This window comes from Anolis sagrei, chromosome 3 (assembly GCF_037176765.1).
Source record: "Anolis sagrei isolate rAnoSag1 chromosome 3, rAnoSag1.mat, whole genome shotgun sequence".
In the NCBI taxonomy this organism is placed as follows: Eukaryota; Metazoa; Chordata; class Lepidosauria; order Squamata; family Dactyloidae; genus Anolis; species Anolis sagrei.
In genome coordinates, this window is record NC_090023.1 from 225,939,314 (window position 1) to 225,951,623 (window position 12,310).

Consider the following 12,310-nt stretch of genomic DNA (forward strand, 5'->3'; position numbering starts at 1 on the left):
GTTCTATCTTCTGTTTTAACTTTCCCAGGATGTGTCCTTATTGATTTTTTTATTGTGTCAGAAGCAGCTTGAGAAATTGCAGTCCTTAGTGATACATGCATTGTATTTTTTTTCTTGGCATATCCTCCTGGTTGACTATTTTCTCAGTTTCCTTTGCCAGTGTACTGTTGGGGCAGCCACAATAGTATGAATAGCAAATTCTGAAGAATATTGATGAAAAAAGCCCAAACAAAGTGGAAAATAAAAGTTGACCATTCTAAAAGTTTGATTAACCCAGGAAAATGGGAACAACCACAGATGTGATGGGGAACAGGACAGGAAGCACATGTTCAGTTGCAGGCACCAATCATGATTACATGGTTATTAGGATTCAGATAAAATTAATGGCTTGCACTTGTGCAGTTCTAAAGAAAAGAAGCATAATTGCCCCTAGAATAATTATACCATATTTTTAAATAAATAAATAAATGTATTTCTAGTGCTACCTTATGGAGATGATAGGGGTAAGATCCAAAGTTTTTCTTCAGATTGTAGAAGGCATGTTTATTTTGGAAGCTTTGAATTCTCCCATTGCTCAGATCCACATGAAATATGCATATTGATGGCATCTTAATCCAGAGAATGAGATCCAGAACCGTATACCTTAATACGGATGTAAAAGTTCAGAAAGGCAAAAGAGGACTCTAGTTGCAATCAGTCTCCAAGTTACAAACATCTGACTTACACATAATTAAGAATGGGGGTGAGACAACAGGAAGTGAGATGAAATTTACCACTAGGATGGGAAATTCACTCCTGTAAGAGTTATTGTGAGGAAAAAGTTTCCCTAATGAAGCTTTATCACTAATCCTTGTTTCCACAACAATCCAAAGTTTTCACAATCCAATTGCTACAGAGCCAGAAAGTGAGGTGAAATTTTCTGAACGGGGGCACAGACAGTGAAAGAAATGGTACAATCTTTTCCTATGCTATCTTAAACTAAAAACAAATGGCTGGAATTAAAATTTAATATGTATCTGTTCCAACTTACATACAAATTCAACTTAAGAACAAATCTACATAGCCTTTGTTGTCCATAACCTGGGGATTGCCTGTATTTACATAGCCTACTATTGGGACCTCTAGGAGATACATTTCAGTTATCTTGGCATTACCAAATACTTTCAGCACAGTAGCAGTAATCTTAATACAGAGCAAAATTACATGAAAACAAGGGGAAGTATGAAGGCAGTAGATCTATATTAATGTAGTATATGTCTCATGAACAAGGATAAAAACTAGCAAGTTGTTTTGCATTAGTTTGTACTTTAGAGTCTGATAGACATCTGAAAAATGTTTACAAATTGTGGTTTTCCAGAGTAATAAGTGTTCGTCTAAAGCTGTAGTCAACATATTTTTCTATTGAGTTTCATAGATATGAAGCTCAGCCAGAATTAAGTACTTTTGAAAAAATTCCTCCCTTGTAGTTAATTCTAGCTGCAGGGCACCGATGCTTCTTTGGATTGAATTATGTACACAAAAATCGCACAATCTCTGGCTGACAATACACACAATGACATTCAGTAAGGTTTAATGAGAAATCTAATCTGTCATAAGTAAACCTATCTCATTGTTGATTTATGCCTTTGATTTTAATACCTGCGGCAAATTGGCTCATACAGTCTGAACATGATAGAGGTGCTTATTCTAGTTTTAATAAAACATCTAGAGAGGTGCTGAAAGAAAAAATAGATTCAAAAGGTCTGATATGAAGAAATAGCAAGAGAAATATTCCTTCTGAAATCAAGTGAGACTAGGCTTGAACTGATAGCAAACAGTCACGTAACCAAAATATTGAACTACTTTCCACACAAGAACATAAAGCATATAATGTGTACAAGACCTTAGGCAAGATCCTGAGGATGGTCCTGTCATTCTTAATTTTGAGCACATGATTCTGTTACTCAAGTAGATAAGTACACAGCCAAACTGTGAGCTATTTACTCTATAATGATGATTATGCTTATTTATCCCACTTTTTCTCTCCATAAGGAGACTCAATTTGTATTATAAAAGCATTACAATATTAAAACAGTATTAAATCAGAATTAAAACAATTCAGATTAAATCCATAAAAAACATATAAAATATCAGCCGCTCCTGACATGATCTTTAAAACCTCTTTAAAAGCCTGCCTGAATAAAACGTTTTTAGCCTGTCGCTGGAAGGACAGCAGGGAAGGGTACTGGTGAGAGGAAAAGGTACTCTTATTCCTTAACCATGTCTGATCAAGTCAGCCTAACCAAACTAACACTTGCATTCCAAAACTACTTCCTTGGTTCATGTGAACTGCTACTTATAGGAATTGTTCTATTTATTTATTTATTTTGTAGTCTGTTGCCAACTCTTTTTTGGTAAATAAGAGTTGAAAGGGGAATGTTATCTTTTGGACAGCGTAATTGATTTACATAATCTGCCTTGTCAATTGCAAAAAACCTTAAGAAAACATTTAAATCACAAACAAGAGAAGCTTTTTCTTGAACTGTTTAAGCTCAAAAGAACCCTGAAAAATTTCAAGAAAAAATATTCTTTTTCTGAAATGTACTTGACAGATGAACTGTTTTACTACAGAAACACAATTAGAAGTAAGCTAGATACTAATGGGAGACAAATTCCACTTAAATGTTTGGAAAAAGTAGCAGTGTAAACTATGGGCTGTCATTGAGAATGTTGGTAACATAAAATTTTGCAAAGCATGGAATCATTCATCCAGCACCAATCCTCCTAGCCTTTGACTGAGCTAGTTGATTGTTCAGCAATAACTGGGGGTGCGAACCTTACTTGGAGTCAACTCTGCTGAATTCAGTAGAACTTTATTTTGGATAGAAATGTCAAGGATTGCCCTGCTACCAGAAGAATCCTATATGTTTTTCCCAAGACACAGCAAATATCAGTGAAGAGGAACCTTCTGAAACAATTGTCTATGACACACAGCATAAAAGAGATTAATGAGTTGCAGATTCAACACTGTTGTCTTTCAACTATGAAAAAGTTCTCAAAATAGGTTGCAAGCACTGTACACCTGCATGTGGTATTGTATTCAGTGGCTTTAAGCCTGGGCAATCCATATGACCTTTATAAATAGCCATTTTGAGACTACTGGCAGTTTGTATGGGCGCCATGACTAGTAGCCATTATATTCTTCTTTTTTTCCACATAAGCAAAATTAAATACTTCGGTTTATGAAAGGAAGGCAAAATCTATTGTGAAGGACCTCTCCAGTGTCTGACCTTTTCCTCCAGGGATTGGAACAACCAAAGCTATGCTCTACAACAGATGTTATGACTTGTCATAAAGATGGGATGAATTCATCAATATGGGAGCAAGAGAAGAAGAAAAAGTGCTTTTTGAAAAAAATCTTTAAAGAAATCCCTTCTACCAGAGATCATGGAAGGCAGTTATAAATTAGTAGCAACATGACTCAGTGTGATGGACAAATAGCCTGATCTGGAAAAATGTCTGCCATGTTCCTAACAGGCAGCAATTATTGGTGTGTTTCAATGACAAAATTCATATAAAAAACACGAAATTCTTTGCTTGTTTCTCCTCCCCACTTAAACCAACCTATTCCAACCTCGTTACCTCCCAAACCAGTGTGAAACTTCAGTGTGGATCACTTGTGGCTAGAATCCTCTCTTTTGATGTACAAAATGAAAAAAAAAATCCATATAAAAAGATTTCAATTTGATGATATAAATATTTATATCTTGTCCTATATCTATCTGGAAATCTCAGGATGCATCCTTATGTATAGATTAGAGCAAATTAAAGCAATACAGATACTTGGAATAAAACAGTGGAAATAAGTAGACTCCGTATATTAAAGAATTCGACAAGCTAAAAACAGCTTATGAAAGTTAATACAATTTAAAACCATGTGCATAAATATTTTGGGGTGAATCTGATTTGAAAGGTTTTTTGGAACAGTTTGTACTTTGTGCTTACATAAAACTGGCATTGGTGCTAACTCAGCCTCCAAGAAAAAGGTGTCCCTCCCTCACTTGGGCTGCCACAGGAGTGGGTAAGAGGGGTTTTATTTTACAAGACAGAATCCCAGTAGCTGTAAGTGGGACAACTTCACTATATCAACAGGATTTTGCCTCCCCAATTTTTCTATTCAAAATTAAGGCGTGAGTGAGTTTCTCAAAAATCTTAGAAACATTCCACATGGTGATAAATTAAACTTCTGTACCCCATAAATCTATTTATTCCTAGACAGTATCAAGGCAGGAAATAGTTATTGCAGAGTGCCTGTCTAAAAGAAAGGGCTATTATGTTAGCCTATTCAAGTTGAGGAAGTATTTGTGATTACTGATTAATTACTGTAGTCTACAGAATATTCAGAAATCTCTTTGTTTCATATTGAAGTGCTTATAGCTTTTCCTATTCTGAATAAAGGTTCGGTATCCCTTATCCAAAATTCTTGGAACCAGAAGTGTTTTCAATTTCGAGTTTGATTTGAATATACATTCACAATGAAATCTTGGAGATAAAGACCCAGGTCTCAACACGAAATTCAATTATGCTTCATATACATCTCATGCACATAGCCTAAAGCTAATTTTATACAATATTTTAATGATTTTCTGCATGAAACCAAATGTGTGTACATTGAGCCATCAGAAAGCAAAGATGTCACTATTTCAGCCACCCATGTGAACAGTTTGGATTTTGGATAAGGGATCCTCAACCTGTATACAATACCTTCATGGTTAAGAATATGAATAAGAAGAAACAAGATATGGATAAACGAAACTGCTTTCACAAAGGAAACCTCAGGGATCTAGAAGAACCTGTACTGTTCAACTTGTTTGCAATTATCTTTAGTTGTATAGGAAGAGAATTATCTGTAGTTGTATAGGAAGAGTAAATTGATCCAGTTTGCAAATAGTTCTGAATTGTTCATGATGGTGAAACCAAGATAGGCTGCATTGGATCTTCTCAAAGCTGAGTGCAAAACAGAAGGGGGTTCCACTGCAAGAGCATGCGCACACACACACACACAAATATATACTGATAGGGTCTCAACTAGCGGTGACTAACCAGAAAAGAATATTAGATTGGTGGTGGTGGTGGAAGACATTGTGGGGTGACAAATTAGAACAGAGACTGCAAATGGAAGTTCCAGAATCATGCTGCTTGTTTATGAACTGATGGTCTTCTTTCCCTATATAGAACAGTTTGGTTGGCTTCATCTCAGAAAGGATATTATAGAGCTGGAAAATATACAGAAAAGAGCAGCCAAAATAATCACCAGTATAGTAACTTCCATATGAAGAAAGGGTGAAATGTTCAGAGGAAGAGAGATTTATAATATGTGTAGAAGGCAAGCACTCTCCTGGATCACCCAAGCCGTATGTCATTCTAACCAACAGCAACCAGCCATATGGCTCCAGAGAAGCCCACAAATAGGACATAAGTCTGATGGCTCTTTCTGGTGTTACTCTGCAATTATTACAATGAGTATTCAGAGGGATGCTGCACCAGTTCAAGGAGAAGGTATATAGCTATGACTAGGAACCATCCATAGTGTTATTTTCCAGGAACTTGATTTCCCCCTGAAATTAATGGGCAGCAGATTCAGAACAGTTTTCTGCAAATTAAAATGATTTGTGGAAGTTGCTGCCATAACAATGGTGACACCCAATGGTTCATGTCTCTGGAAGATGTTTAGACAAAATGATGGAGGATTTCTTGCTTGCCATGATAACTATAGGGAATTCCCATGTTCAGAGCAGTTATGGCAGGGGAAGGCTAGCATGTGCCCCTGAAAATATGTTGGTTCCTATGTGAAGCAAGAACCTAATAGATTGATCTAGCAGGGCTGTGTTCACCTATAGTTAGGAGGCTTGATGGCTCTGTGCATTGCAACTCCCATAAATCTTAGCCAAAATAGCCAAGGGAAGGTAAAATGTACACAAAACTGGAATATTTGGCAAAAAATATGGAGAAAGAGTGTGTTACTCAACAAAGCAGAGTCAATGTTTTGTCGAAGGCTTTCATGGCTGGAATCACTGGGTTGTTGTGAGTTTTCCAGGCTGTGTAGCCATGTTCCAGAACCATTCTCTCCTGATGTTTCACCTGCATCTATGGCAGGCATCCTCAGAGGTTGTGAACCTCTGAGGATGCCTGCCATAGATGCAGGTGAAATGTCAGGAGAGAATGCATCTGGAACATGGCTACACAGCCTGGAAAACGCACAACAACCCAAAGCAGAGTCACTTTGGGTCAGCCCTGGATTTGAATACCAAATGGGAGTTGCTGTTATATGGCTAGAACTGGACTTAGACTTAATATCATTAGACTGCATGTGCACCTGCGGATGTGTTGTCACTTCAGTAGATTAAAACTGCAACAATGTATACCTGTTTAAAGAGGAATTATGGAACATGGGGTAATTTGGCACCATAACTACTTAGTTACTGACACTGTCTTTGGCATTGACTGTGTGCCTTGATAAGGTGTCCAATGCTGCCAAGGATTGCGCTTGTCTGTGCACACTGAAGGAAACAATTCTGGTTTTGTATTGTTTATATAGGCACAACTGAAGGCAGAATACATTTGGATGCTTACAGAATGTGATATTGATCTGCTTCCTTTTCTAGCAAGATGCCAAGAATAAGTTAAATGGTATATGTTGTAATTTTGCAAGCCTCTCTTTTTTTTTTCTTAAGAAAACTATCATATCCATTGGGAATAACAAGATGGGTACTACTACTACTACTGAGAATTAGTCTAGAATCTGACCTGCAGAGAATTAGTCTTATAGTCTTGCAAGAGAAACCATTTTCATGCGTGGGGGGGGGGGGGGATAAGGCAGTATTTCACCTGAGCTGCCAAAGCCAAATTGATTACCATCACCACCCCATACCAAGGAAACCGCTTGTGACCAGCTTCAAAATTGAATTGCATCACTATAGTGATAGCAGTCATTGTTTCATGGTCAGGGCACATGAATAGCCATGTCAGAATTGTTGGCAGTGGAGGAAGCTTTTTGTATAATAAGCGTAGCTTGCCCTGATTCTCTGAGGATTGACAACATGATGACAGTGTTGTGGTGTTTTGCCAAGAATAAATGCCTGCAGAGGAGTAAGCCTTGAGTAAACATGGGGAAAAGAGACATAAGGACTGGGGAGTCGAAAAGGGAACAGGTTAGCCTTTGACACATGTACCCTGCAGCACACTGAATAAAGCTTTATTTGCACCTCTGCCCCGTGCTGTTGTGCAAAGATTGGTATAAAATGCTGTACGATGTTAAATTATTCAGTATTTTATAATTAAAACATGATGAAAACCTTGCATCACAAGTCATTGATTTGTTCATTTCTGTTGGAACAAAAACACTGTTCCTTTTGTTTCTTTTAAAACTGCCATGTCTAAATGCTGCAAAATTATTAAAGTTGTAGTTTTACAAACTTTTTAGTCTTCTTTGCCAAAGAGTAGTGGTGCCTTACCAAACTACAACTCCCAGGATTCCAAAGTATTGAGCCATGGCAGTTAAAGTAGTACCATGCTTGCTTAATTCTACAATGTCTGTCAATCTTCCCTTAGTGCAGGGGTTCTCAACCTGTAGGTCCCCAGATGTTTTGGCCTTCAACTCCCAGAAATCCTAACATCAGGTAAACTGACTGGAATTTCTGGGAGTTGTAGGACAAAACACCTGAGGATCCACAGGTTGAGAACCACTGCCTTAGTGGAAGCAACATATGGTTTGGGTTGAGAGATTCATCTTCCGTCAAAGTTCTCAAAACTGAGGTTAGGATATGCATATAAGTTTAATAATCAGCACCATCCTGAAAATAGATCTGTTTCTGATTAGAATGTATAATTGGTGATATTCTGCCTCATTGGGTTTCCTTTACCACCAGTCAAGGAGCAGCAGTCCTAAGAAATTGTTGTGACAGCTGGAGAATCTACAAGCTAGAATTGTATCACCGCAAAATATTATGATAACTTGATTGGTCTTTAAGATCTGGCAATGGGGTTGGGTTTCCTTTTCTACATGCAACATGTTGTATTCTTTATGTCTTAACATTCCTGCACTACCCAGGAATCTAGCATTTCGCCTTCTGAAATCCAGGTGCCACTGAGTCTGTAAACAGGAAAGTTTTAATCAGTTTGATCATATCACATCTGCAACTTTTTCAAAAGGGTGTTTGTGACTTACAAAGACCCAATTAACATCCTTAGTTTCAACACATTTGTCCTCTTGTTCTTAGGGTCAAACAGGACTGTACTTGCTCCAATTAGATTTTTGGTAGCACCAGAAAATGTGGTTGTAAAAGAAATGGCAAATACATTTAAGTACTCTCACCCCTGGCAGAGAAATAAAGAGTTGGCTCTGCCAAGAATAAAGAATACAGGAAGTTTTGCTAGTTGCCAGCCAGTTGGGGGTGAATGTAGGGAGTCCGGCAAAAGATTAGAAAACTTACTACTTGATCATGATACCAAACTCAGATCTGGCAGAGTGTAGTTGGATACAAATGACAAAGGAAATATGTTGTTCTATGCTTGGCTAGAACTGAGTTTGACTTCAAGAAATATGTTCCTCAAAACCATTATTGACGTTAATCAGTTGAAATGAATAAGACTCTTCTTTTGTTTTCTGTAACACTGATTGTATGTTGAAATTTAGATGGTTGAATAGCTCAACATTGCATCAGATTTGTACATAAGAGTCCTGCTGGATCAGGCCAGAGGCAAAAACTTTGAAACATTAAGCTTGAACTGTACTTGTTGGGGAATTTTTAACTCTACAGGATAATTACTGGCCAGTTTCCAATATTTCATTTTTGGTGAGGTACTGGAATCTATGGTGGTTTCTCACCTCCAGGGTTTCTTGGATAAGACAGATTGTTCAGATGCAAATTGATCTGGTTTCAGGTTTAGTTGTAATACAGAAACACCTTTGGTTGTTCCATTGGATGACCTTCACTGAAATCTGGATGGGGATGTATGTGTCCAGTACTGACTATAGTATCCTTCTGGGTTTTCTTGTTTGGATGAAGCTCTAAATAATTGTTTTAGTGACTTTACTCTTACCTATAGCACTGCACCCAGAATATGATAGGAAGGGTTTCCGTTTGACTTCTTGGTTATTGGCTTGTGAGCCCCCAGAAGGTTCTGCTCTTTGAAGTGTACATGGAACCACTGGAATGAGATTTCCAGCTCTCCATAACTGTGAGAGCTGTTCAGCAGTGGAACTATCTGCCCCAGAGTGTGGTGGAGGCTCCTTCTTTGGAGGCTTTTAAGCAGAGGCTGGATGACCATCTGTCAGAGGTGCTTTGAATGGGATTTTCCTGCTTCTTGGCAGGAGGTTGTACTGGATGGCCCACGAGGTCTCTTCCAACTCAACAATTCTATGATTCTATAGTTTTAAGACTTAGTGTTACTAATACATTGATGAGATCCCCAACTCTATCTTTCCTTTCCATTTTGCTCCATCACAGTTGTTTTGGGTCTAAATTGGTGTCTATCAGTAGTAATAAACTAAATGAGTATAAACAAATGTAGGTCCCAATCTTGGAGGGGAAAAGTGAAATATAAATATAGTGATTGTTTGACCATGCTGGACTTCATTGGGTATCTCTTACTTATTATGTATATGTTGAACTTTATAGCACTAGTTACTGTTCTCAATCATTTCAGAAAAGCCTATACAATGGAGAAGACTTGATTTTAACCATATTTTTTATGCTTCATGTAGATAAGACGGAGGGACAATTGTATAATGATAGAACGTTACGAAAGCAATTATTGTTTTACAAGAGGTATGCACTGAAGAGAGATTGTGAGCATTGTTCACTCTTGAAATATGGCAGCACAGGGCACATCTTAAAAGCAATGAACCCAAACTGTTGCGGTCTGGGATATACACTCCTCTGAGCAACAGGTGCTGGGGTAAATGGACCGTTGCTGAGAACAGCTGGATTCAGTTACTCCTGGTTTCTTTATGTAAGCGAAGGTTATTTGGAGATTACAACTTGCAGACGTCAATCGAACAAGTTTCACTATTGTGTGTTCAACAAGGAAAAACCACAGCTCATGAAAAAAATGCCTGCAATTTAATTGTTTTTAAAAAATTCCTTTGTTTGCTCATCGAGATAAGAGGCAGGGTCACTTGCCTTGTTGGAAAAAGCAATGCTGTGCATGGTGTACTGGCTGAATGCAGCATCCCCAAGGGGACGGAAAGAAAGCCTTTCCTTCAGATATCCAGTTCTTTGCAGAGACAGTTGGAAAAGCAGGAAGCAGAGCACTTACTTTGGCCCACTGCTGTGGGTACATGCTTATCTGGTGGATCTTTTCTACAGCCAGACTAGGACGTCTGGTCCTTCCTGGGGGAATAACATTTCTAGGTCTGCTCAAGGAGGCCATGTTTCTAAGTACAGAGGGGAGTGAGAACTGGTTTCTGTTAATTGTTCTAAGCACAAACAGCAATGAAATTGCCATTAAAGTGGAGTTTGTTTCAGCTTAATTGGCACTGTACATGTAGTTTACAGAACGGGAGACATAAACTGAAAATGAGAATATCTTGTTACACTTTAGAGATGAAATTTTTGCAGGCTGGAACTCACTTCAGCACAGACAGCTTGCTGTATAATATTTCACAAGACATGACACTGGATTCTGATGCATTCTTACCCCCCATTATCCTGGTGCTGCTTCTTGTTTTAACCTGTGAGATTTAATATAATTTTCTTATAATGAAGGAAAATGTCATTTTTTCTATGGAAGAACTGAAAGGAGAATATTTGTATTACAGACTAGCAAGAATTCTGAACACTAATCAGACATGCCAAACATAGTGCTTTCATTTTGATTGTCAAGACCATTTCCCAACAGCACACTGCAAAGAATTTGGTTTAGCACCTTCTGACGGCTGGCAGTTACGGGATTATTTTTTCTGTGTTTCTCACATACCCCTCCATTTTAGATTAACAAATGTAGTCAAACATATAATACTCTTAACAAAAGACACAGTGAATCCATGATGTTTCAAATATTCTTGTACTCAAGACTTCCATTAGGCCTACCTAATGTCTGGTGGTGGTGAGAGTTGTAGTTCAGAATAATCAAGATGATCACAGGCTTTCTACCCCTACAATGCACAATTCAATATTTACAACCCGGAGGGGGGGACTCAGAGCAGCTAACAAAGGCAGCAATTCGATGCCACAAATCAATAACACAGTATAAAACCATAAATACATACAGAGTTAAAACAATAGCAATTAATTATAACCAAGTTATCATAACAGTCATTAAATTAAAAACAATACTCAGTCCACAAACCCATTCATAGAACAATACAACCGTATCCTCATATATATCGTCTTGCCAATTTCCAGTCAAAGTGCTGCTTTATGTTTATTGTCCGAAAGCCTGGTCCCAAAACCAAGATTTTAATTTCTTCCTGAACACCAGGAGGGAGAGGGTCAATTGTATTTCATTTGGAAGTGCGTTCCACAGGCAGGGGTGCTACGGCCGAAAAGGCCCTGTCTCTCGTCCCCGCCAGCCGCGTTTGCAATGTTGGCGGGAGCGAGAGCAGAGCCTCCCCGAATGATCTTAAGTTACGAGGTGGGACGTAGAGGCAAGTAAGCTGGGCCAGAACTGTATAGAGCTTTATAGGTCAAAACCAGCACTTTGAATTGAGCTCGGAAGTGAACAGGCAGCCAGTGGAGCTGACACAACAAGGAAGTGGTATGCTAACTGTATGTAGCTCCTGTTAGTAATCTGGCTGCTGCCCATTGGACTAACTGCAATTTCCGAACTGTCTTAAAAGGCAGCCCCATGTGGCGTGCATTGCAGTAATCTATTTGGGATGTGACCAGAGCGTGGACGACTGTAGCCAGATCTGACTTCCCAAGGTACGGGTGCAGCTGGCGCACAAGTCTTAACTGTGCAAAAGCTCCCCTGGCCACCTCCAAAACCTGGGGTTCCAGGCTCAGCGATCACTCCCAAGCTGAGAACCTGCGTCTTCAGAGGGAGTGTAACCCCATCCAACACGGGGTGTAACCCTATGCCCTGTTCGGCCTTTTGACTGATCAGGAGGATCTCTGTCTTATCAGGATTCAGTTTCAATTTGTTAGCCCTCATCCAGTCCAACACAGCAGCCAAGCACCAATTCAAAGTCTGGACAGCCTCCTTAGTAACAGGTGGGAAGGAGTGACAGATTTGGATGTCATCTGCGTACAGATAACACCTTATTCCGAAACTCCAGATGATCTCCCCCAGCGGCTTCATGTAGATGTTAAATAACATTGGGGACAAT